At 42.2% G+C, this 26,433-nt stretch overlaps 1 protein-coding gene and 1 long non-coding RNA gene across 5 annotated transcripts in view; both read left to right on the top strand.

The window, feature by feature from the left end:
- Positions 1-26,433, top strand: part of NFIA (nuclear factor I A) — a 400,419-nt gene that overhangs the window by 363,545 nt on the left and 10,441 nt on the right. The gene's annotated exons all lie outside the window — the stretch shown is intronic.
- Positions 208-22,772, top strand: LOC129655358 (uncharacterized). Its single transcript, XR_008715924.1, has 3 exons — positions 208-7,003; positions 17,114-17,260; positions 20,516-22,772. It is a non-coding gene; the product is annotated as an uncharacterized LOC129655358 (long non-coding RNA).

The raw sequence follows: 26,433 nt of genomic DNA, 5'->3' as shown, positions 1-26,433 counted from the left end.
TTGTTTTATTCATCAGGTGCATTGTAACTCATCTTTCGCCACCACAGGCTGCATTTCCCAATCCCCGTTCGGTCCCCTTACCTCCCAACCCCACCCCCCCCACCCCCACCCCCCAACCTTGTCCCGGCCCTTCAGCCACCTTTCCATGTGTTCTCAGAAATCATGGAAAACAGTGCCTGCTATTTTCGTTTCTTGTATTGAGGGGGTAGAAGAGGAGGGCTTCTGTGCCAGACCTGCTTTTGCTATGGGAAGAAAATTTTCCCAGGGCTGGATAGAGTGTGCTCCCTCTTTTAGGAATCCGTGTATCTGCGTGTGAGCAGACAGAAGTAGGCCCCTATTGAACCTGGAAAGTACATTCTGCTTGCCAGTGACATCAGAGTGCATGCTGGGGTGGGGGGCCAGCCACTCTTCTGTACTCGTTACAGGGTCCCCAGGACCCTGACAGTCTTTCTAAGAGAAAGGAAAAGAAAGAGTTCCTGAGCCCTGTTAAGTTGCTGGTATTGGTGCAGAAATAGGAGGTATTTGTTATGGGTTACGCTGGCCCCAGTGGGGTGGGAGGGGATGGATGTGAATTAATGTCATGTTTTGAGGTAGGTGATTGAAAAAAAACAGTTTACCAGGACATCTAGAGTTTGTTTTTCAATAGATGTGTTTTGTGCTAGTATAGGTCAAGGAGAAAGTCTCGCTTTTAAAAGTTTTGAAATAGCTGCTGTGAATTGAGAAACAGTGAAAGACTTTTAGAATTCCAGGGTAGTAGCTATAAAGATACTTAGAGATGTGTAAAATAGAATTATATACACGTTTTAGAAGAAGCTCCTCTCTCATTTCTTAACTAGAATGTGACTGTATGTTATCAGAATTGACATAAAGAAAATGTTTTCCCTTTGAGGTTCTGTTCAACACAGTGTTTGAAAAAATTCTCCAAGATGTTTTGTGCATGTGCTGCGGTGTGTAATCTCCAGATGCCTAATTTCTAACTATTCATCTTTGTTTGTAACACTATGAGCAGGTGCTTATGAACGAAATAGATTTGCTTTCCTGGGTCCATTTGCTTTCTTTGTAAAAGATTTTAGTTTATTGCTGTGTCGACAGTGCGGGTTAAACAGCATTGCATCTGAAGCCTTCCTACACTGAAGCAGGGTCACAGAAAGTACAGCCTCGGAGGAGGCAGCTGTGAGGAGAGGGGAAGCAAAGAGGGGAGGAAGAAAGTTAACTCTTGAATTTCCCACTTCTGTTGTTTCTTCTGAAACTGGCAAGGGAGGGAAGGGGAGGAGGGGGCAGGTGCATTGGCGTCCGGGATTAACATTGCCTATTCCATACTCCCCACAAAATTGTTCAAATTTATTGCTTACTTTCCCACACCTTCAAATACTTAACTGCTGAATTTGAAGTTGAATAATTACCTCAGATGCATTAAAGTAGAACATTTCTTGTTGTACATTTGTCATACATGGTCAAATTCAATGAGAAGGGAAGAATTGGGGACAGTAGCTTTATATTGGATTATTTCTTTTCTCAAAGCACCAGTGGGCTCAGGTTACTTCATTAGGAACCTCACAAATGCAGTTTGGAAATGCCCTGTTTGTATTTTACATAGTATTTTTATATAAGCTGTGGTTCACTGCGCTGAAATTGTACCCTGCATTCCATTCAATTTGTTTCTCTATAATCAAAACGTGTTCTATTCCAATATGGCCTTGTTTCACAAATGCCTTATTTAACCCACAAACTGAGTCTTCATGATGTTGACCACAAAAATTCAATTCTTAAAATCCAGATTTTCTACGCATCTGGATGAATGATGTCATGTAGGCCCAATATTGGCATCTGGAACTGAATTTTTGGGTTTCTGTTAAATATTTGGCATCATAGGGACAACAGCTTAAATGTTTCTTATCACAGTGACACCTGCCACATTTGGCTTGGAAAAAGCCATCCCCAATTGTCTTATGTGAAACTGCACTAATGGAGTTATTCTTTTTCCCCAAAAATATATCCCAAGATAAAAAGTATGTGCTCTAAATATTTTAATATTTAGATGTATATATTAACTCTTTTTTAAAAGAACTACTTTCTGGAACCATTTGGAAGGTATAAATATAAATAATAAAAATAATATTTTTAAAATAATCTTTCTGAGAGGACATCAGTTAAGAAGAGGAATTTTTATAGGAATTTTATAGACATAATCTGAACATGGCCTGCAGATTAGTAATTTCCTAGTCAAGCCTACATTTTTTTATATAAATACTTTTGTTAATAGGCATGAAATTTGTATTAATTGCATTATGGGAAAAGTTTTCTGGGAAAACAAAATTTTGTATTCTGCCTTAAAGAAGTAAAAATTGAAGAGTCAGCCAAGCCGATAGTTGAGCTTTATAAATGCAGAAAAGGTATCCTGCACAGAAATCCATAAACAAATACAAAATAAAATGGCCTCTCTTTTCCCCAAAGAAACCTCTTCAAATACTTGGAGCATCAACCTATGGAAAACAGATGACTGAGCAACTGAACTGAACTGAACTGATGGTCCCTATTTCTTTCTAGTAGATAGAATTTGAACTAACGAATAGACATTTGAAGTAGGCAGCTTTCAGTTTATCATAAGACCATTCCTTTAAAAAAAAAAAAAAGTTATATATAGCCCCTATTTATTGAGCATTTTCTATGCACTAAGTACCTTAAGTACGTTATCCAACAAATCTTGACAGCCATCCATTAGGATATATATAATTATCTCCATTTTATAGATGTGAAACCTGAGATCTAAAGAGTTGTTGATTTTTCCAAGGCTATGCTGTGGAGAACGGAGCAAGAATGTGTCCCCAGTTCTGTCTGACTTCAAGACCTTTGTTATCTAACTACTCTATTGTACTTACTGCCTTATAGGGTGATGAGCTACTTTCCCTGCAGACATTCAAACAGAGACTGATGCTCAACTCTCAGGAATACCATTGGCATATTCCCTGGTTTTAAATCTGAGTTTACTCTGATCAGAGATAGACTCTGATCATTAGTGTATACCCGAAAGAATTGAAAACCAGGTTTCAAAGAGAGATTTGTATACCCATGTTCATAGCAGCATTATTCACAATAGCTAAAAGAGGCAAGTCATCCAAGTGTCCATCAACAGATAAGTGGATAAACAAAACATGGCATATACATGTTACTGTGTGTATACCATTTTAATGTGGTATAATACATATTATCCAGCCTTGAAGACAAAAGAAATTCTGCAATATGTTGCAACATGGATGAACCTTGAAGACGTTGTGCAAAGTGAAATAGGCTAGTCACAAAAGAACAAGCACTGTACGATTCCACTTAATACTAAGTACCTAGTGTAGTCACATTCGTAAAGACAGAAAGCAGAACCGAGGTTGCCAGGAGCTGGGGAGACGGCAGAATAGACAGTTATTGTTTAGTGGTATAGAGTGTTCTTTTATAAGATGAAAAAAGCTCCGAAGATGGATGATGCTTGATGTTGGTGTTACAACACAGTGTGAGTGTCTTGCGTGCCACTGAAATGTCCACTTAAAAGTGGTTAAGATGGTAAAGTTTATGTACATTTTATCACAATTTTTAAATGTAATTATTAGATAAACTCTTAACGACCCTTTCACCTCTTGAGATTCTGAAATTCTGTAAACAGCCAGGAAGAGTGGACTGTTTATCAAAAAACAATCCCCTGTCATTTTGTACGGAGCTCTTTGAAAGCACTCGTTCTCATGTCTGACACATAGTGGGTAGTCAGCAAATGTGGGCTGAATCTAAATGATTCATAAGGAAGTTTAAAAATAATGACTTTTTCTTATTACTGTCATGATACATGTTAACTGTGGAAAATGCAGATGGGAAAAATAATTTTTAAAAATCTCTTGTAGTCCTACTGTTAACATTTATGTCTAAATCCATCCAGACTGTTTCTGTGCATACAAATATATTGCAAAAATGAGATCATATTATATACCCTGTTTGGTAACCTGCTGTTTCTTCCCCCTTAACAATATATTATGGGCTTCTTTCCATGTAAATTGGAAAAATTGAATATTGGCTTTTATTGCACCTATTCATCATCTGTAATGATTGGTAGGGAAAGATAACATGGATAATTGAAAGCCATTTTTCCTCCTCCTTCCTTCCAGTCTATTTTTTTTTTCTCCAGAGAATTCCTCCCTTCACTGAGACAGAATTGCCTTCTTTTTAGCCTTGCCCTGAGCTAGTTTTCTTTCAAACTGCCTTCCAATTGCATTGTATTAATATAATTCACCCCAGCTTTGGCTCTGTTGGAACATTCCTGCCAGGTTATCCATCCCATTCTTCTGCCTCACTTTTCTGCTACCTCTGCGACTATCATGATTTGCCTCCCCGTTTCCTTCTCCTCCATTTTATAACTCATCATTAACACAGGGGGTAGCCACCTCCAGACAGCCTTTAGAACACCCATCTGTTCTGAGAAAACACGACCACCCCGAATCTCTCTATTTTTCAGTATTGTCCCATGACAGTTGATAATAACATATAGAAACGACTCTGGGGCAGAGTGTTTACTTCACTTTGGACACTGTTAATGTCCCCTGCGCACCCACTGAATGATATAAGAGAGAGCATGCCATCATATCAAATAGCTGAAAGCCAATGACCATCTCAGTTGCATCTCATAATTTAATCTGATCCCTGAAAACGAGAGCCATTAAAAGGAGGCATTTATTTAGAGAGAAAAAGTTAATATTTCATCATCAGGTAATAAATAGAAATACCAATTCCCACACAGAAGGACTGAGCAAAGAACTCATTTTCATTCAGGTTCTGGTTTAATCAGAATGTTCAAATAAAATGCTTAACCTGCAGAACGCCAATGAGGACTAATGCTTTAAAATGAAAAATGAGCGCAAACAATATTAAAAACAGGCATTTCTTCCCTGCCACCCAAATCTATCACTGTTCTGCCTCAACAGTATTGTGGTATCTGAAAGGCTATTTAAAACCAAATTACCATTTGGGTTATTAGAAGAATCGCTTGGCATGGCACGGGCCTGATTTGTTGACAAAAAGGCACAGGTGCTGTAACCTTTGCTTAATAAATCATTTAGCTGCCTGACTCAAAAGCAGTGTGACTGCCTTTGCCTCATGAAATTTACAAACGTGTGCACAAGCCACACGCTTCTCTGTGCCGGAACCTGCTCACCTGGAGAGGTCCCCGCAGAGCTCAAATATGGGCACAGCACTCGTTGTCTGCCTTTGGTGGGGATGCACAAGGAACATAGGGAGGTGGTGGGTATGGAGAGTGTTTGGATCTGTTGCCGTTTTCTGTGCCATATTCCTGAAGCTCCGCCTGAGAAACCAGTGCTCAGGCGATCTGCAAAATGCAAAACTTTCTAAATCCCTTTCATCAATCACTCATCATTTCTGACTGTATTCCCAACACCTACAGAATGCAGGGAATAACAATTCTCCTCAAGTCGCTCAAAGTCTGATAGAGGAAACAGATGTAAAAAATAACAGTAATGACAACAACAACATTAATGATGCAGAGCGATACGAGTTAACAGTAAGGCTTTGCCTAAAAGGCTTGGAGTTGAGGAGAAGACCTTTCAAAGAGTGGAAGGGACAGGCAAGGCAAGATAGCTTTTCTGTCCTTGTCTAATTTTGGACTGATGATATGGCTCTGGCTCTTAGACATTTTACCTTTTTCTGCTACTTTTAATTTGACCACCCATGAGCTAGACAATAAGACTTTATCCCATGTAAAGTAGAGAAACACGTTGAGCTCTGTCTTCTTTGAACCAAACAGATGAAATTATTAGACTCCTTTCCTGCTGCTGGCATATCAGCCAGACCCCCACCCGCCGCCATCCTTCATTTCCAAGAAGCAATGCTCCTTACGTAATAATCTTACCCCGGACACCAAGCTCACTTGAGATTGTAGTGCAATTAGCTGAAGCCATTCCCTGCCTCCTCCCCGCCCTGACCCCAGCCGCCTGCCTGGAGGAAGTTGGGTACCACACAGAAGTTCAAGGAGCAGCTGGAGAGCTGCAAAGGCAAGAAACTCAGACTTCCTTATAGAGGAGAAAATAAACTATCCTCCCCCTTCCAGTTAGAATTGGGTCTGAGCATTTGAGTTACAAGCCCATACAGCTGAAAACTCCCAAGACTGGAGAGGAGCGGCAGATGAAATTCCATTTACTTCTAACTCTGAAAAAAGTCAATTGGCCAAACGGGCACTCTGTATTAAGCGCCGGTGCGAACCGTCGCGTGTTGGTTTCTGTGCCTGCACCAACTACAGGTCTCAGAGCCCTCTGAGATCAGTGCTGTTAACCTCGTTTTGCTCCTCTTATGGCTCAGTGCAGGAGACACAGGAGATGGAGATTCAATCCCTGATCCGGGAAGATCCCCTGGAGAAGGAAAAGGCAACCCATTCTGGTATTCTTGCCTGGAAAATCCCATGGACAGAGAAGCTTTGAGGGCTGTATTGTTCAAAGGGTCACAAAGAGTTGGACGCAACTGAGCGAGTAGGAGAGAAATTCCCTAGTTTCAGAAGGGAATCTCCCTGTTTTACTGATAAGAAAATTGAAGTTTCAGAGAGTATATTTGCCCCATGGCAAATGAGGTAGCCAGGATTTGAACCAGTCTGTCTCCAGAACATCTCTTTCCTGAACACTGTCTGCATCCTTAACTATTTATGATGAAAGGTTGCTGACCATTTTCTCTTTGTGGCCTGAGGTTGACTCTTACACCAAGGAATAGGACTGCCGCTGTACTTGGTTCTTCTGAAGACCTGCCCCGGTTTCCTATTAGCTCCTGCATCTGTGAAATCAAGACTGAGCTCATTCTCTCATCCTGCCTGGGAAAAAGACCTTTACTAATGACATTAGTCAACATCTGTGAGAACAGCCAGGCTCTGCCCAGAGAGGAGAGCAGCTGAGGTTGTGAGCTTTCCTTTCAGATCTTGGTTGGAGCTTTATTTCATCACTTAGAAGTGGTATGCGTGCTTCATTTTGGGGTAATTTTTAAAATTTTTTCTTGGTAATTCAATTTTTCTAGCCTGGTTTATGAACTGTAAAATGGTGATAACTGTATTTATCTACCTCCTACGGTTGTTTTGAGTCTTAAACTCAGTGCAGAAAAAGTAAATGCTTAACACCTGCTAATACTCAACAAGTGATAGCATTGGTTGGTTGGTTGATAACTGTTTATATTTAAACATTGTTTTCTGGATTACAAAGTATTTTCTCATGTGATCTTCAGAACAACCCTTTGAAGTAGGCAGAGCTGTTACTATTTTTATCCCATTATATAGATTTAAAAACTGTGTAAAGGTTTAAAGAGAGGGCAGTGACTTCCCCAGAACCACATAGCCAGGAGTGGGCAGAACCAGGACAGACCCACTTCTGATTCCAGAGCCCACACTTCCTTCAGTGCACCCATCGGGAAAGGACATGTGTGGTCTTTCAGCAGCACATCATCATGTACTGCTCTGTGGATATGGGCAGAACCTGCCTGCCAAACGCTGGATCTAACGTGACCATCCAGTCAGGACACAATTTGGAAAACGCTACCAGTTCAGAATCTCATGGATTCTTCCATTGAGCATCTGCCCTAAAGGTACTCCAAAAGCCTCATTCCTTTGGGCACCTCTGTCCTTATCTAACCTTAAGATAAGTTGTGCCCCAAGGAAGAAGAGACTTCCCAAGGGGAAATCAATCATATCTCTGAGGATAGTAAAGTGAAAGCGTTAGTTGCTCAGTCATATCCGACTCTCTGCGACCCCATGGACTATAGCCCACCAGGCTTCTCTATCCATGGAATTCTCCCGGCAAGAATACTCAAGTGAGTTGCCATTTCCTCCTCCAGCGGATCTTCCTGACCCAGGGATGGAAACCTGGTCTCCCATGTTGCAGGCACATTCTTTACCACCTGAGCCACTTAGGGAAGCCCCTTTTCTGAGGGTAGTAAGGACTGTGGCAAATGAATGGACCCCCAGCATCTGCAGAGAAAACAGGGCCTGATCATTTGTTCTCTTACGTTCGCGGCTCCAGCCGTAGGTGTTGAGTAGTCAGCGCCGCCTCAGGGAGATGAGTTCCCCCCGCCATCTGCTCCCTCCCACTGCGGGCAGGAGTGACTCCTCCGGCTTCCCAGCCCCCACACCAGCCTGTATGTTCTTGCCACGTTCCTCTTCACAAACACTTGGCAGCTGACTCACGGACAGCCTATGAGACACTCTTAAAATACATTTTTCAATAAACAGAACCGTTGTCTCTCAAGTTTTAACTTGGCAGCATGTTTTAGTTGTCCTCAGCCACAAATTTCACTCCTGAACCAAGCCAGAGCCTCAGTTCTAGGTACTGGTCTGCTTTTTCTTCCTCAGTTTTTTAACTTCAGAGATTCCATCACGTTTAATGGCATGTTTTAGTTTGGTTTTAGTGTTTTTGTTTGTTTTTTGCTTTGCTCAAAAAAGATTTGAGGAAACTCCTTAGATAAGTGAATTGATGATCACTGAAGGGAATAAAGGTGTTTATATGGGATCTGGCAGGACTTCCCAGGTGGTAGTGTTATTCAGTTGCTCAGTCATGTCCGACACTTTGCCACCCCGTGGACTATAGCACGCCAATCTTCCCTGTCCTTCACCATCTCCCGGAGTTTGCTCAAACTGTTGTCCATTGAGTCGATGATGCCATCCAACCATCTCATCCTCTGTCACCCTTATCCTCATGCCCTCAATCTCAGGCGGCTGGATGGTAAAGAATATACCTGCCAATGCAGGAGATGCGAGGTTCAATCCCTGTGTTGAGAAGGTCCCTTGGAGAAGGAAATGGCAACCCACTCTAGTGTTCTTGCCTGCAAAATCCCATGGACAGAGGAGCCCGCTGGGCTACAGTCCATGGGGTTGCAAAGAGTCAGACATAACTGAGCATGCATGCCTGCATGGAATCTGGCACACAGTAGGTGCTCAACAAGCAGTGGCTCCTTTTGTGCTTGCCTCTTTGCCAGTACTTATATGAGATCAGTGGCAATGGAGAAGGGGAAGGTAAGAGGGAGATTCTTCAGGAAATTTCAGACATCACGGAAGAAGAAAATGGACTAAATGTCTGATATTTACTGATATTTAATTAGCTGTTTGGATTCTGGGGAAAGTGGGATAGAAAATGAAGTGGAGGGAAAGACTGACAAAAGAAGCTGTGAATGGCTGTACAGAGCTGAGAGGAGTTGGGTGAGAATTTGATGAGAGCCTTACAGTGAAGTCAGAAAATTGTAGCATCAAATGCAAAACTGCCATCAACATGTCCAGTTCTGAAATGGGTCTTGATAGTGATATTTACAATGAAATATCCAACTAAGGGAAATGTTCTTTTTTTAAAGTTAGAATATAGTTGATTTATAGTATTGCATTAATTTCTGCTGTACAGCAAAATTATTTGGTTATACATGTACATATATATACACACATGCATATATATATACATTCTTTTTAATATATTTTTTCCTTTAAGGTTTATCACAACTGAGCGTCATTAGTTGTGATAAACCATAATGTATGTATATATGTATGTATGTACAATGTGTATACACACACACCCACACATGCTGGGATAAATAACAACCTTAGATTTGCAGACGATACCACTCTAATGGCAGAAAGTGAAGAGGAACTAAAGAGCCTCTTGATGGAGGTGAAAGAGGAGAGTGAAAAAGCTGGCTTAAAACTCAGCATTCAAAAAAACTAAGATCATGGCATCTGGTCCCATCACTTCATGGCAAATAGAAGGGGAAAAAATGGAAACAGTGACAGACTTTATTTTCTTGGGCTCCAAAATCACTGAGGACAGTGACTACAGCCACAAAATTAACACTTGCTCCTTGGAAGAAAATCTGTGACAAGCCTAGACATCATATTAAAAAGCAGAGACATCACTTTGCTGACAAAGGTCTGTATAGTCAAAACTGTGGTTTTTCCAGTAGTCATGTATGGATGTGAGAATTGGACCATAGAGAAAGCTGAGCACTGAAGAATTGATGTTTTCGAATTGTGGTGCTGAAGAAGACTCTTGAGAGTCCCTTGGACTGCAAGGAGATCCAACCAGTCAATCCTAAAGAAAATCAACCCTGAATATTCATTGGAAGGACTGATGCTGAAGCTGAAGTGCCAATACTTTGGCCATCTGATGTGAAGTACCAACTCATTGGAAAAACCCTGATGCTGGGAAAGATTGAGGGCAAGATGAAAAGAGGGTGACAGAGGATGGTATCACTGACTCAGTGGACATGAGTTTGAGCAAATTCAGAAGATGGTGAAGGACAGGGAAGCCTGGCATGCTACAGTCCATGGGGCTCCAAAGAGTCAGATATGACTTAGCGACTGAACAACAATGTTTTATCACAGAATATTAAATATAGGTCTCTGTGGTATATAAAAGGATCTTGTTGCTTATCCATTCTGTGTATAATAGTTTACATCTGCTAGTCTCAAACTCAGAGAAGGCAATGGCACCCCACTCCAGTACTCTTGCCTGGAAAATCCCATGGATGGAGGAGCCTGGTGGGCTGCAGTCCATGGGATCACTGAAGAGTTGGATACGACTGAGTGACTTCACTTTCACTTTTCACTTTCATGCATTGGGGGAGGAAATGGCAACCCACTCCAGTGTTCTTGCCTGGAGAATCCCAGGGATGGCAGAGCCTGGTGGGCTTCCGTCTGACATGACTGAAGCAACTTAGCAGCAACAGCAGTCTCAAACTCTCAGTCTGTGCCTCTCCCACTCTTCCCTCCCCCTTGGCAACCACAAGTCTGTTCTCTATGTCTGTGGATCTGTTTCTATTTCATAAAAGTTCATTTGTGTCCCTGATAGCTCAGTTGGTAAAGAATCCGCCTGCAATGCAGGAGACCCCAGTTCGATTCCTGGGTCAGGAAGATCCACTGGAGAAGGGATAGGCTACCCACTCCAGTATTCTGGCCTGGAGAATTCCATGGACTATATAGTGCATGGGGTCACAAAGAGTTGGACACTACTGAATGACTTTCACTCAGATCCCACATATAACTGATATATGGTGTTTGTCTTTCTCTTTCTGACTTACTTCACTTAGTATGGTTATTTCTAGTTGCATCCATGTTGCTGCAAATAGCATTATTTCATTCTTTTTATGGCTGAGTAATATTCTATCATATATATGTACCACATCTTTATCCATTCATCTGCCGATGGACATTTGACCATTTGACATGTTTCCATGTCTTGGCTATTGTGAAGAGTGCTGCTGTGAAGTTGGGAAGTGCAGGTCTCTTTTTGAATTATAATTTTGTCTGAATATATGCTCAGGAGTGGGATTCCTGGATCAAATGGCAACTCTAGTTTTTTGAGGAACTTCCATAGTGTTCCCCATAGTGGCTCACCAACTTACATTCCCACCAACAGTGTAGGAGGTTCCTAAGGGAAATACTCTAGACACTCATGATCTGATTTCTTTAGGGGAACAAGGCCAAAGTCATGAATTGAAGAGTGGAATAGACTTAGGATTGAGTAGGATTGTTTTCGCATCCTGTTTGTATTATTTATCTGAGTGATCTTGGACATGTTATCCTTTAAAATTCTGTTTCCTCATCTATGAAATGAAGGTGATAATATTATCCACCTCATAGAAGAAAATCCAATTAACTATGGCTTAAGCCAATCAGATTTTTTGGTTCCTGCATAGCAAGAAATCTGTCAGTGAATGGTTGTTGGCATTGTTTCAGCTGCTACAGGATACCAGCAGGAGCCTTGCTCTTTCAAACATTCTGTTGTACCATCCTTAGCATCCACAAGCTGGTGCCTCCTGACTACAAAATGACTGCTGCAGCTCCAGACATCATGCGCACATCATTCCCCATTATTCCTTTTATATAAAGGAACAAGGATCCTGCTGTTTTGGTTTTCATTGACTAAAGCTAATGGTCACATTTTAATCTTCAGCTGCAAAGATTGCCAGTAAAGCCAACACAAAATTATCTTGATTGGCTAAGATCATGACTCATTTACCCAGGGCTGGTCACATTGTCCTCCCTAAACAAAATTGCCCTGAGAAAGAAAGGGCAATAGATAATAGGGAGGACTGTTAACAGTATCTGTCATCTTCCTTTTTTTCCCATACCCTGGCCTGTTTCATGATGTTTTCAACTCCAGTTCTTGCATTTGACTCCTTTCCTCTCTCGCTTCAATGTCTTTCCTCCACTCACTCCCTGTGTGTCCCTGTGTGTATGTATGAGTGGATAGTGATCATCTCATTTAAGCCTTCTGTTGGATTCCAGGACTTGGGCAGAAGTACTGGAGTTTTGGGTAAACCAGTTCCCCCCAGGGTTGAGTCAAGGTTATCCTGGTAAACGAGCACTCCAGAAAGGCTGTGTTGAAAGACATGCGCCTTGGTAATCACAGGGGAACTCTGGGAAATAGTGCCCTCCATGCACCCTCCCAGGTGCTTATCAGACACTCAGCAGCAACAGGTTCTGGGTTTCTCTTTTATGACTTGGAACCAGATGCTTCCTTTTCAAAAGAAAAAAGCCTGGTTTTGCTGAGCTTGAGTCAACAGAGTTCAGAGAACAGGAAAATGGATCAGCCCTGCCACATGCTCTGAGGGGAGAAGGCAGTACAGGTGGGGCTCCCACTTCCACAAAGCCCCTGCATGTGAAAACCCTGTATCAGGGAGGCATTTGCTTTACCAAATGTTTCTGCATTCTGAATAATGACCGATCACAGAAGTTCCGTGGTGGTCCAGTGGTCAACGCGCCATGCTACCAGTGCTTCCACTGCAGGGGGCACAGGTTCGATCCCTGGTCAGGAAGCTAAGATCCCATGTGCTTCCTGGCCAAAAAAAAAAGAAAGCAAAGAAAAAGCTTTCTGGTTATAAATAATGACCGTTCACATTAGGAGAGGTTCCTTTCAGACACAGGCTTTCCCAGGCCATCTAATGAGTCTAAGACCTTGAAGGTTCTACCAAAGCACAGTTTCAAGGCCAGAGCCTATTGTCTGACGTGAGATCTTTCTCCAAGATCTCATATGAGTTCTCAGTGATTCTTCCTGGCCACTTTTCCCACACCCACTTGTTTACCTTCCTGTTTGTTTATTAAGGACGAAGGCACATTCTTTTATCAGTGGCCTCTGTTTTGGGGATATAGCCTTTCAATGGAGCCTATTCATTGAGTTACATTCCAAAGTACAGGCCTCCCCCAAAATATTTGCATGAGAATTTTTCCTTAGGCTTCGCATGGCTTCCTTTACAGCAGAGATGAAATAACTTAGCACTTCTAATTGGCTTTTCCCTTTCCAAATGCTTTACACATTAACTAATGAATCACATGAGCTTGTGATAAGCTGGATCCCTGGGCTGGAGCTGGGACACTGGGTTAGGACAGGCTGTCCTGGCCCTGTGTTCCTCTCCCTCACACTCTCCCTTCCCCCACACCCCCGCCCCCTCCACAGTCTAAACGCGTTGGGCTCAGCCCAGGCACAAACATCCTCAGCACAGCCTTGTGGGAAGGACCCAGCATTACCTTCCAAGGCTGGATGTTGTTCAGTGACTAAGTAGTGTCCAACTCTTTGTGACCCCATGGACTGCAGCACTCGAGGCTCCCCTGTCCTTCACTGTCTCCCTGAGTTTGCTCAAACTCATGTCCACTGAGTGGATGATGCCATCCAGCCATCTCATCCTCTGTCATCCCCTTCTCCTCCTGCCCTCAGTCTTACCCAGCAGCAGGGTCTTTTTCAGTGAGTCAGCTGGATGTGCTACATGTTAAAGGAAATTTCAGGCCAGCCTCGGTGGCACATAGCTTCTGCCCTTCTCAAGCACAATTCTCCTTCCATGGATCTGTGGCCAAGTGTGTATGTGTATTGAGGAAGGAACAGTACCAGGGGGGTGGAAGGACAATACAAGAGAAAGGTCCAATAAGGGAAATGCCCATAGTGCCTCTTTGTAGAGTTAAAGGAGCACTAGACCAAGAGTCAAAATACTCGGATTCCTAGCTCATCTCTCCCACTCACCAGCTATGTGTTTGTCCTTAGGGAGGGAAAACAAACCAGAATTTACTGTTGTTTTAGTTGCTAAGTCATGTCCGACTCTTTTGCAACACCATGGACTTTAGCCCGCCAGGCTCCTCTGTCCCTGCGTTTCCCAGGCAAGAATACTGGACTGAGTTGCCATTTCCTTCTTCAGGGAATCTTCCCAACCCAGGGGTCAAACCTGTATTGACAGGCGGTTTCTTTACCACTGAGCCACCTGAGAAGCCAGAATTTACTAAGTACATACTATATCCCCAGTATCACACTAGGGTGGAAGGGGTCTACTGACATATGATCCAATCCCTGCCATACATTACTGACCAACTTCTAAGGAGAAAAGGAAAAAATTGTAGTCAGATATGCTAAAGGAAACACTTGAAGTATGTATAACCTACAAGTAGTGCAGAGAGTAGGTGACTAACCCTGGGGAGAAGCAGGAAATTCATGGAAGATACATTCTAGAGGAGATTTCACATGAGCTGGTTTGCAAGGAGACAGACATAATTGCATTCCTGGAGAGGGGAATAGCACATGCCAAAATTAGTGGTATATGTTCAGAGAACTCTGCTGTGTTTAGTATGTTGGTTGTGTGCACACATGCTCAGTTGCTTCAGTTGTATCTGACTGTGCAACCCTATGGGCTATAGCCCACCAGTCTCCTCAGTCCGTGGAATCCTTCAGGCAAGAATAATGGAGTGGGCTGCCATGCTTTCCTCCAGGGGGTCTTTCCCGACCCAGGGATCAAACCCTCATCTCTTACGTTTCCTGCATTGACAGGCAGCTTCTTTACCACTAATGTCACCTGGGAAGCCCAGTATGTTGGTTAATATAAGGTAAATGACAGAGAATGTTGCGTAATGAGGCTGGGCAGTTAGACGGGGTCTAGTCTTGAATGCAGGCACTTGGACTTTACTCTATGGAAGACGGGAAGAAGATGAAGAGCACAGTGGGATCTCTGTATGGGAAGAAACCTTAACCCTCATGAAGTATGAGATTTTACAAGTAGTAGCAGCATTAAGCGGAGAAGGCAATGGCACCCCACTCCAGTACTCTTGCCTGGAAAATCCCATGGATGGAGGAGCCTGGTAGGCTGTGGTCCGTGGGGTCGCTGAGGGTCGGACACAACTGAGCGAATTCACTTTCACTTTTCACTTTCATGCATTGGGGAAGGAAATGGCAACCCACTCCAGTGTTCTTGCCTGGAGAATCCCAGGGACGGGGGCATGGACACGACTGAAGTGACTCAGCAGCAGCAGCAGCAGCAGCATTAAGACCTATGGTCATGAGGTACTATCTTCTCCCAGGCAGTATAACTTAGTAAAGAAAATAGAATCTTTGGAGCCAGATAGACTTGATTTTTATTTATCTCAGTACATGACTGATATGGACTAAATTGTAACCACCCCCCCCCCCACCATTTCATATTGAAGCCCTAATCCCCAGTGTGATAGTATTTGGAGATGGGACCTTTGGAAGGTAATTAGATTCAGATGAGGGTGAGGTCCTCATGATAGAATCAGTGGTCTTATAAGAAAAGATGGAATTCTCTAGTGGTCCAGTGGTTAGGACTCAGCACTTTCACTGTTGCGACCCCTGGTTCAATCCCTGGTCAGGGAACTAAGATCCCGCACGCAACACTGTGGCTTAAAAAAAAAAAAAAAAAAAAAGGAAGGACCTTAGAGAGCAGGCTCTCTGTCATGTGAGGACTGGGCAGGAAGAAGGTGGCCATCTGCCAGCCAGGGAGAGGACCCTCACCAGACTCTAAATCAGCTGGAACTTTGATCTTGGACTTGCCAGCCTCCAGAACTGTGAGAAGATAAATTTCTGTTGTTTAAGCCACCCAATCTATGGTATTTTGTCATGGCAGCCTGAGCAAACATCTACAGAGACCTTGGGGTAATTTTTAGCTTTTCTGACCCATAGATATCACATTTATAAAATTGTAAATTAAGTCCTGCACTCCACTTAGTTTTGTGAAAATGCAATGTGGTTAGAATGTAAAGCTGCCAGCACTCTACCCTGGCACAGGGAAAGCTGCCATGTGCTGCTGCCTTTTTACCCCTTAGAATGGAACCTACATCAGCACCAGAGATGAATCAGGAGGCATCTCCTTCATCTTCAGGACCAGGGACCTGTGTGTACCAGTAGAAACAGAGAAATGTTAACATGGTGAGAACCCCAGAGGTAATCTGGTAATTTCCCCCCTGAACTGAATCATCTCTGCCCCCATTCTCCCATGTCCATTTTCCATACGTTGTGCCGTTAATTCTCTCATTAGCCCGTGGAATAATATTTATTTATTAAGAATATACTTAGCATACTCCCAGGGAGCAAGTTAAAACTCAGCTAACAGCTGCAGTTTCTGGTTGTGAGGAAAAATACGCTGAGGAATGCATATGGAGAGCAGCTATGTATGTATGTTATAATTTCATATTAAAAAACTATTAAACTTTATGCTGGATGAGGCAGAGAAGAAAAAAATCCCAGTGCAAAAGCAAGTTATGAACATAGGAGCACAGTTTCTGAATGTTTACTTTGTCAGATACACAGCTGACATGATTAGCTCTAATGGGGTGGTGATCCTCATTGAATTGCAGATGGGTGTGAGTGACTGAAATACCACCGGGACTTAAATAAGTGGCGCATACTGTATTACTTAGGCTGCATCCTTTAGCCAAGTTGAAGGCTTCTTTTTCTCCATCCATTCCCAACACATGCACGCTCACAGGTAACATGCACACACACGCGTGCACACAGAGGCATGCGTCTGTCCATTCCAGAAGCTCCGTGGAGAACATTAATCACCCGTCTGGAGCAATGCTGACTTGCCTTCCATGACTTTTCCCCCTTTGCCCTCTGCCATCAAAGTGCAACCCCACCCCCCACACTCGCCATGGCAGATAATGGTATCTCAGATCAGTCCACTTGCTGGAGCATCAAGACCCAGATCAATTTATTGACTCCATGAGAGTGGCTGGTACTGTAATTGTTACAAGAGAAGCATGAAAAGTGAGAACGTGTCCACATGAAAAATAAAAATGACGTTTTGTTCTTTCCTGCCCTCCCCTTTTTTTGCCTCATAGATCTTTATGTGTTTACACAGCAGAGAGCACTTTACTTAAGTTAATCAGCTCCTTCTACATTATTAATTGTGACAGTTAGGGTGCTGCATGAGAGGAAGAGTATTATGGGAAGCATTGATCTCACTCGGATGGCGTGGACCTGAGCAGGTTTGGTATTCCTCCTCCCATCTCACTGCATTGGGGTCCCATCAAATCACATTTCCTTGATTGACAATGCAGAACGCCTCCCATCAATACAATTGATTCTGTGAGAAAGGACAAGGAACATTTTTCAGCTGGAAATAGATGAATTATGGTGATGGCAAAGAGAACATTTCAGAAATCTTTCGGTTTAGAAACTTTTGTTGGGAGCTAAGGTGCTATTATCATCCCAAACACAAGCCTACTTGATATCCTCAGAAAAAATGCAACTATTAGAAGAAGCTTACTCCAAGTGAAAAATAGATTTAGTTGAAGCCAACAGTGAACCTGAGGATGTAATAGATGTTTTTAAAAGGCCATCCACTAATTTTTTGTGGGAAATTTTTGGTTAAGTGCACATCTTTGAAAGACATTTCACTAAAGTTCAACTTTCATGGCTTATACCTGTAGACCCCAACATAAATCCTATGTGAATGGACAAAAGTGAGCGGGTGTCATTTGTGACCTGGAAATAAAAGGTCAACCATTGGATTTATAGGTTTTTTAGTGAAAAGAACATAAAGATTCCTGCCACCTGGAGACAATCCATATTTTAATGTTTCTTAGTTAAGATTATAAAATCAAGGGACTAGGATCATGCTGTTCAGTGAAGGTCAAAAATTAAATGTGATGGGCTAAGTATCATTCCCATGGGGCAGAAGTTAATATTTCAAAATCCATTTCTACCACTGGCAGTCAAGAAACGAATTGTCCATGATCATTAACCAAGGGAAGGGGAAATCCCACTACCATTACTAAGTTTAATGATGATTATTACATTAATCAACTATATTGTTAAATTACTCTGCTGTTCTCATATAATGTCCCCAAATAGTGATAGTGGATTGATTGCTATCAAAAAATCCTCATATACAGTGGTGAACAAGTCATGATGGGGGCTCATGGATGAAGGCTTATTTGTGGGAAAAGAAGTTGTGGCTATTTTATGGATAAAGAGATATAACATAGAGTGTTGAACTGCATATAACATTCCTCTAAGACAAGATTCTGTGACACAACAGACCTGTTACTGTGTATGATTCACCAGGACAAGTTTTTTAAATACAAAAAAAAGAGCATGCATTTCTTTTTATTATCTTTTTTCTGTTTCATATTTTTGGCATCTTTTTTATTTTTAGGGAAAAAATTCTGTTTGCAGTTCCTTTTCTTCAAATTTTTAGAGCTCTGGCTCCCATCTCCTTTGGATTAAGGTTATTTAAAGTTGTTTGTAGGATGACTCAGACACATGTACCCCATGCCATTTTTTAAAATTTATTTATTTGCCACACTGTGAGGCTTCTGGGATCTTCGTTCCCCAATCAGGGATTGAACCCAGGCCCTTGTCAGTGAGAGCATGGAGTCCTAACCACTGAACCACTAGGGAATCCCCCCGCATACTCCCATGGCATTTTAAAATCCATTTTAAGATGCCAGTACTTTAAGAAGTTACTTTTAATAAAATAGCCCCTGTGAACTAGAGGCCCAGGCTCAGGAAGTTGAAATGATTTGTGAGGCCATACAGATAATCAGAGACAAGGTCAGCCCGAGAGAGACAGGCTATCTGACACCAGGGAAGGAAGGGACTGGTAGTTTAGTGGTGTGGCTTAGGATATGGGTGCACAGTTTCTGTTTTACAGAGGTGTTTTATAGAAGCTCATTATCCGTTAGGTCTTCCCTTGGTGGCTCAGCTGTAAAGAATCTGCCTGCAATGCAGGAGACACGGGTTCAGTCTCTGGGTTGGGAAGGTCCCCTGGGGAAGGAAATGCCAACCCACTCCAGTATTCTTGCCTGAGAGATCCCATGGACAGATGAGCCTGGTGGGCTACAGTCGCTAGGGTTGCAAAGAATCAGACACGACTTAGCAACTAAACAACAAATAGCCATAGACTGACCCAAGTGCACTGAAATCTTGAGAAGCAAAAGGCTCACCTTGCAGAATTTATCTTCATACACTACCACCTGTTGTGGGTGTGGGTGGGTGAGTATTAAACCCGTGCCTCTGTCTGTGCTGTGGGGTAGCTTTCAGTGGCATATTTTTCTAACTTCTGTCCTTCACAGTTCAGACAAAGGTTAAAACTCCCATCTACTTTCACAGGCAAACACTTTAAAGTGCTTCTACAAGAGGCAGCGAGTAGGGGAGGACCTTTGATTTAAAGTTCAACATTTACATTTGTAATTTTGACTAATTTCTGTGCTCACATTAATTAAATTGAAATTGTTTAATTAGAATAAAACTGAAATTGATCATTAGGATTAATTTAACCTGATAGGCTTTGTGTGCCTTTCTAGACAAATATTATGAAATACAGTGATAATGAAGCAGCGAGAGGTATAATTTCACATCTAATAATGATCTTAATATCTGCCAGTTGCTCTCTCTGGTATCGGGATAGCTCTGAATGTTGCTGTTTGTTACCTCATTACCCTTCAGCTAAGACCATGCTGTATCTGCTCTCCACTGGTCTCTTCCCAAATATTTTTTCCTGTCAAAGTCTAAAGATGTACCAAATTCTCTTCACCCCTCCCTCCTAGTAACATCATCCCTCCCCTTTCCCTCACCCCACCATCTTCCAGGAAGGCTATTTGCTTGGCTCTTCCCCCGGGCCTTGTATCACAATGACCTTTGTAAAACAAGAACTGCAGAATGACACTCCTTATGGAATTCACTAATGCTCCTCAGTTCTGGGGTCATTGCTATCAAATCTGGACTGCCCCTCTGTCCTGTTCCTGGCTGATTACTACGATTAAGAACCAGGCACAGAGCTAAGCTGCGTAGAAAGTGGAGGGGTTGTAACCCCTGAATAACTCTTAAGGGGTGGGAGAGAAAAGGCAGCTTTTCCAAGTGTCCAGTGTGCACCCAGGAAATAGCTTGCCATCTTCATCCTGTGCCCTCTGTGTAGCTCCATCCAATGAGCATGTTTCCAAATTTGGTGCCTTTTGTTTCTGAAAGAAAATTCCCGAAAGATAAGACTACTGTTTTGCCATAAGATTTGGCATAAATGAAAGAACATTAGATCTGCATCTGCCTACCAACACATTGAAAGAAAGTGAAAGTGTTAGTCATTCAATTGTGTCTAACTCTTTGCAACCCCATGCACTGTAGCCCACCAGGTTCCTCTGTCCAGAGGATTCTCCAGGCAAGAATACTGGAGTGGGTTGCCGTTCCCTCCTCCAGGGAATCTTCCAAACTCTGGGATTGATCTCAGGTCTCCTACATTGCAGGTGAATTCTTTACCATCTGAGCCACTAAAGAAGCCCAAGCAACACATTGATGAATGTAAAGCTTTTTGAACCATCAAGTCAACTATCAAATTATTTTGTCTTCAGAAGAATTAAGATCTGGATGGATAAATTAAATCTTCAGAAAAATCTGTAAACCATTTGAATTTCAGATTCCTCCTATGTACCATTTTGCTAGAGTTACTTAAAAAAAAAAAGTAACATCAGCAGTTATGTTTCCTACAGCAACCCTTAAGGCAGAAGTTCAAAATATAGTGGAGAATGAGTTAAAATTAGGTAGATATTTATGAGTAAGAAAAAAGAGAAACAAAAACTAAACAAAAAAGAAAGAACATGTGATTCTCAGTGTGAATGTGATTTGGGGAATGAGTGATCAATAGGATAGAAGAGATTATTGCATATGCAAATTATTATCTTTCTGCAGCTTGGCCAGTCATTCCTGGCCAAAGACAGAGAAGCTGTTAAGGTTGTAAGCCCTGATTTCATTCAGTCATCATAAGTAAACTGCTGTCCCCAAAGAAACTAATTTTATCATTCATTTCTATAGACTATCATCTATGTGGATTCTACTTGTGTTCATGTCTTTATCCAATAGAAGAATCTTACTACATTCATAGCAAAGGGTTTTATTTGGAAGCATATTCATATTTCGTTGGGTTTTTAAAAATCCTTCATGTTTCTAGCATTTGAATTAGGCTGAATTCAAGAGATTAAGAGAAAAGAGGAGATAGCCAGCATAGCCATGCTGTTATTGTATTGTCCAAGAAAAGTGACTTTGTGTTATGTACTAGGGCCAAAAAGCTATATGGGCTAGCATATAGACATGAGGTTTCTGTCTTCCTCATGTCAGAAAAGCAGATGCATACATAGAAAAAGCATCACCTTAGTTTAACAGCTTAGTTTAACTTAAGTTAAAAAACAAAACTTTGACATTTTCATATATTATTTCATCCTCACAACTACCATGCTAGGAAGATGTTCTTAATCAGAGGCACAAATGGAGACCAGATTCATGATGGACTCAGTCCATCCTCCCTGCACCAGTTTCTTCTCTGAGCCCCCACAGCAGTGCTTGCTTTGAAACTGTTTTCTGGCTTATCGCCTGTGGCTGTGCAGGGGTGCAGCTGCTGAACCTGGAGTCCTGGGACTCTCACAACCTGCCACGCCGGGTGCGCTCACCTCTCAGGAAAGAACTCGCTCCAGGGCTGAAGATGCTGCGGAGTAATGCTCGGCTGTTGCAGCACTGGTTTATCATTGTTGTACCCAACTTCTCGCTAACTCAAATTCACACAGAAGTTGAGTGGCAGAGGCCCTGGTGTTCCTTCTCCAGCTTTCCTTCCAATTCTGTCCATAAAGACCATTGCTGCTTTCTCTGAACTCCCGGCCCCTTGCTTAGCAAAGAGATTGAATCTTAACCTCAGTCAGCCAGGAAACCAGTTCTCTCCAGATTGGTTTCTATGAGCATTTCAGAATCCCTACTTTAGTTCTTCCTGCTTCTAACCCAAAATAGCCATTTCTTCCTCTCTAGTATAGCTTTATTGACTAGAAAATACCTGAGATCTTTTCAACATGAAAAATCCTTTAGATTTTTTTCATAAACATAATAAGAGATCCCTTCTGAATTGGGGATATTTCTCTTCATAACACCTTTTAACTGCATTTTTCAAGTCAGAAAACCAGCTTATGCAAACCCTAGATCTTATCTTTGAAGAGTATAAATATGTATTGACCACTTCCCACAAAGAGTTGAAAATGGTTGCAAGGAAATCCGAAGTCATGACTATGGAATTCTAGAATATGCATCTAAAATCTTTTTAACTATTAATAGAATGTTAACACTAAAACCTTATTGGGAAAATTAAGAAGATTCTGTTTTCTAGGCCCAGCCTTCTCTTTCTTTCCCTCTTTCTTTGACTTTATAGTACATCTGAGGAAACTTTTAATACTAACCAAAGCTTGGTGTTGCCTGGCATCTGAGTCTAAAATGCCTGAGAAAGCAGTACAGATTCCAACTGTAACACATTCCTCCCCCAAGCCTTGGAAACTAGCTTACTGAGGCCGGCAGGGTTCAGAGAGAGCACATGTAAATGAGGCTCAGTTATAAACTCCTGAGGAGTGTTTTATTTAGTTTAAACCTGAACCTGAACTTGTCAATGTGTTCCTGGAGAACAACACAGAAAGCTGCTGCAGTGGAACAGGAAGCCATATTTCAGCTCAGACAATTCACGTCTTTGAGAGAAAGAAAAGTCTTCGAGTAATTTTTTTGTTGTTGTTATTTTTAACTAACAATTTATTTAGATATTTCTTTTTTTTTTTTATTTTTAAACTTTACATAACTGTATTAGTTTTGCCAAATATCAAAATGAATCCGCCACAGGTATACATGTGTTCCCCATCCTGAACCCTCCTCCCTCCTCCCTCCCCATTCCATCCCTCTGGGTCATCCCAGTGCACCAGCCCCAAGCATCCAGTATCGTGCATCGAACCTGGACTGGCAACTCGTTTCATACATGATATTTTACATGTTTCAATGCCATTCTCCCAAATCTTCCCACCCTCTCCCTCTCTCACAGAGTAATTTTTTTTTAACTGAACTGCCTTTAGGATAGCACAGAGTGACATCTCTGCAAGAGGTCGTGATTGCAGAATCAGAATGACAGTTAATATGTGTCATTTGAACTTGCCACCATTTTTTCAAAGTGAGTTATAGGATCTCTTAGCCATAGGATCTCTTCATTTAACAAGAGAAAAGAATATTTTAAAAGCCAATGAACATATAACCGTCATCCAATCTGTAATTGGTTTCATTAAAATATAATAAAGTGATAGGAGAGGTATGGAACTATTCCAAATCAGTACTGTGTGCGTGAGTTCCGAGTCTGTTCCTAAATCTCAGTTACTAGGAGAACACTGGCAAATAGAACTCATCTGTAAGCAAAGTAAGTGATTTTGTTTGCATGCTTGATTTTATGACATATTCTTAAATATGTCTTCTGGCTTCCGTGGTGTTTCAAACGGTAAAGAATCTACCTGCAATGAGGGAGACCTGGGTTTGATCCATGAGTCGGCAAGATCCCCTAGAGAAGCAAATGGCAAAGCACACCAATGTTCTTGCCTGAAGAATTCCATAGACAGAGGAGCCTGGTGGGCAACAATCCATGGGGTTGCAGAGTCAGGCATGACTGAGTGATTAACACTTTCACTAAATGTGTCTTAAGTAATCTTCACTTAGGAGATCACCATTTTTAAAGTCATTACCAAAAAGGTAAAAATGAATTACATTTTCTGCGTTAGAATGATGCTGCCTCTTTCTAAGAAGCATAGAATCCTGACACAGAAGCCTCGTAGCTCTGGTGATCCCATAGATTATGTTCACAATGATATCATTGATAACACCCTTGACAGAGACTGTGAATACTGTGAGATCTCACCTTTGCACGATTCCCCAACCCAGCTCCCCCAAGAAGCTTCCCACTCACCTCCACTGGAAATATTCAAGAAGAATCTAATTGTTTATAGTAATGAATATTGCTTAGTTGTAAGTTTAATCTACAAATTTAAAAGGAAATAAATCTGAACATAAAAAGCATTTGCTGTTTCAGCATTAAAAAAAAAATACTGTCATTTGAAACTGCCGACTCCCCCATGTGGGTTTGTTTTGCAAGTCACGTCTTAACAAAGACAAGTTTTGTTGTCATAAAACCCTAAATCCCACCACGTTTTCAGAAGAAGGAGTAAAGCATTGTTCACTTATCCTCAGTCTGTGCTTTCTGGGATGTCACACAAGAGCTTTGACTGGGCTTGGGAAAATCATTCCATTTTTATCCAGGGCAATTGGCTCCAATGAAACCCCAGCCCCTTTTGTGACATCTAGATCACATCACTGTTTCCTGTGATAATGCTGCTTACATTTTAGGCCAGTATTTCAAAATTTTGTCTCTATGTGTCTTATTTCCTCCCCCAAATAATAGAATAATATTATAATAACTGGTATACAAGGGCTGTTCTACAGATAAGTTGAACCCCTGACTTCCCACAGACTAGAATCTGGTCTGTAACTTTTTCCATAGTCAAACTCATTCTAACCTCAGTGAGGGGTAGGAACAGTTTTATCCCTGCCAATATCACATCTACACAGTGAATGAGGAAAAAGGATGACTTCTGCACCTGTAAGACTGAAAAGCAGATGCTCCCAGAAGGTACAAGTATAGGAATGGGATCTTTATAGTGTGATCAGAGCAGCCAAAGTTGCAGGGCAGCCAGAGACTGAGCTGAGACTTGAACTGGGGCCCCTGCCTCGCAGTCCAGTGTGGAGTTGCTTCTTACTGCTCTCTTGCTCTCTTATGTCAAGAATCTGAGAGCAAAGATGTACAGTCTCCTTCGCATTCCATCCAAATCCCACCTCTGCACCTCACTTCTTTGGCTCCATACAGAAGCCCCCAACCCTACTGCTGGTTGAGCGTGCCCTCTTCCTTTCCCTTAATCCAGTGAATGGAGTGGGGCGGGCAGCTGGTTTGCAGAGTCTTTGAGAGGGTAGAGGTCTTCCCTCATTCCTGTTGGAGTGGAAGCACAGATGGAGAAATAGAAAAAGAGAGAGAGAGAGACTGGCTGGAGAGGTGAGAGGAGGCAGGAAAGGGGACTGGAAAGGACAGAAGAAAGGGCCTTGGACAGTGAATAGAGGAGGACAAAAGGGGTCAGAAGCAAAGAGCCATGGTCAGGGCCAAGCAAAAAAGCACCTGCTGGGGGGTAGTAATGGGCACAGGTGCCAAGTGCCATCCAGTGCCTAAAGGGGACTCCTTGGCTGGGAAGGTTAGTTTGGAAATTTGTTTCTGGCCAAGTAGCAGATCTGTCATACTCATGCAGGAGTCTCCGGGAGAGTTTTTGAAGTAACTGGACTTTTCACTTCAGTGTTATTTCCCTGCTCACCAGAGTTTATCTACCTGCACCACTGAAACGGTAAATTTGCATGTTAGGTTTCCTGCGAACCTGAGTCATGTTGGGAAGAGCTTTTCAGCTCTGGGGGAAGAGCAGGAGTAGGGAGGCAGGCCATGGCATGATTATTGTAATGCGGCCACGCTCGGCTGAGCGCCGACCTCCACTCCCACGCCTCTCTTTTTAAATCAGAAAGGTTACCTCCCTGGGCCACCATTGGGCCAGCCCCAAGTGTGACTGTCTGCACTTGTTAGACAGCAGGCGTTTAATTAAAATTGGAATCCAATGTGTAGAAAACATACATTTTTTTTCACTTCATAGCTCTCCACAGGAAGTCATACTCTCTTCCTGCCCTGCTCCCCTCAACTCTCCCCACCACCAAAAAAGAAAAAAAAAAAAGAAGACAGACTAAGGGAAAGATTATTTCAGTGTTGAAAATCAGAAATTACAAAGGGCCAGGCTGCCTTCTTTATTTTTGCCTTTAGGGTTGACATCAGCCAATGATAAAGCCTGTATTGTATCTTCAGCCCAGAGCTATCTTTTTTAATGGCTAACTTCCCGTGTGGAAAAGGACTCGCATTTAATGAATCTGTAAATAAAATTTTTCACCTTACTTTTGCCCAATCAGAGGAGTCGGTTGATGCCTTCTGATATTTGGCTGGACTTTGTGGAATCAAAAACAACAAATTGAAAGAGCAAATAATAGACACAGGACCCTAGCTGAAAACTCAGCCCCAAACACCCTGGCCACCGCCTTTCCCACTGCAGAGCCACCCAGCGCACTGTCTGGGCTCCTCCCAGAACATTCGGCTGCGCCATCGTGGCCAAACAGATAGGAACTCTGGACAATTTCATCGGGTCCTTGTCCCCTTAATCTCCATGCTGCACCTCAGATCTGAAGCAGCTTCCGTGGTGCGGGCTCACTTTAATGGATAATCTATTTTTCATGAAAAAGCAGGAAATAAGCT

The sequence above is a fragment of the Bubalus kerabau genome, chromosome 6, assembly GCF_029407905.1.
Source record: "Bubalus kerabau isolate K-KA32 ecotype Philippines breed swamp buffalo chromosome 6, PCC_UOA_SB_1v2, whole genome shotgun sequence".
Classification (NCBI taxonomy): domain Eukaryota; kingdom Metazoa; phylum Chordata; class Mammalia; order Artiodactyla; family Bovidae; genus Bubalus; species Bubalus kerabau.
Note: the sequence above shows the minus strand (reverse complement) of the source record. Positions and strands in the feature narration are given on the sequence as shown.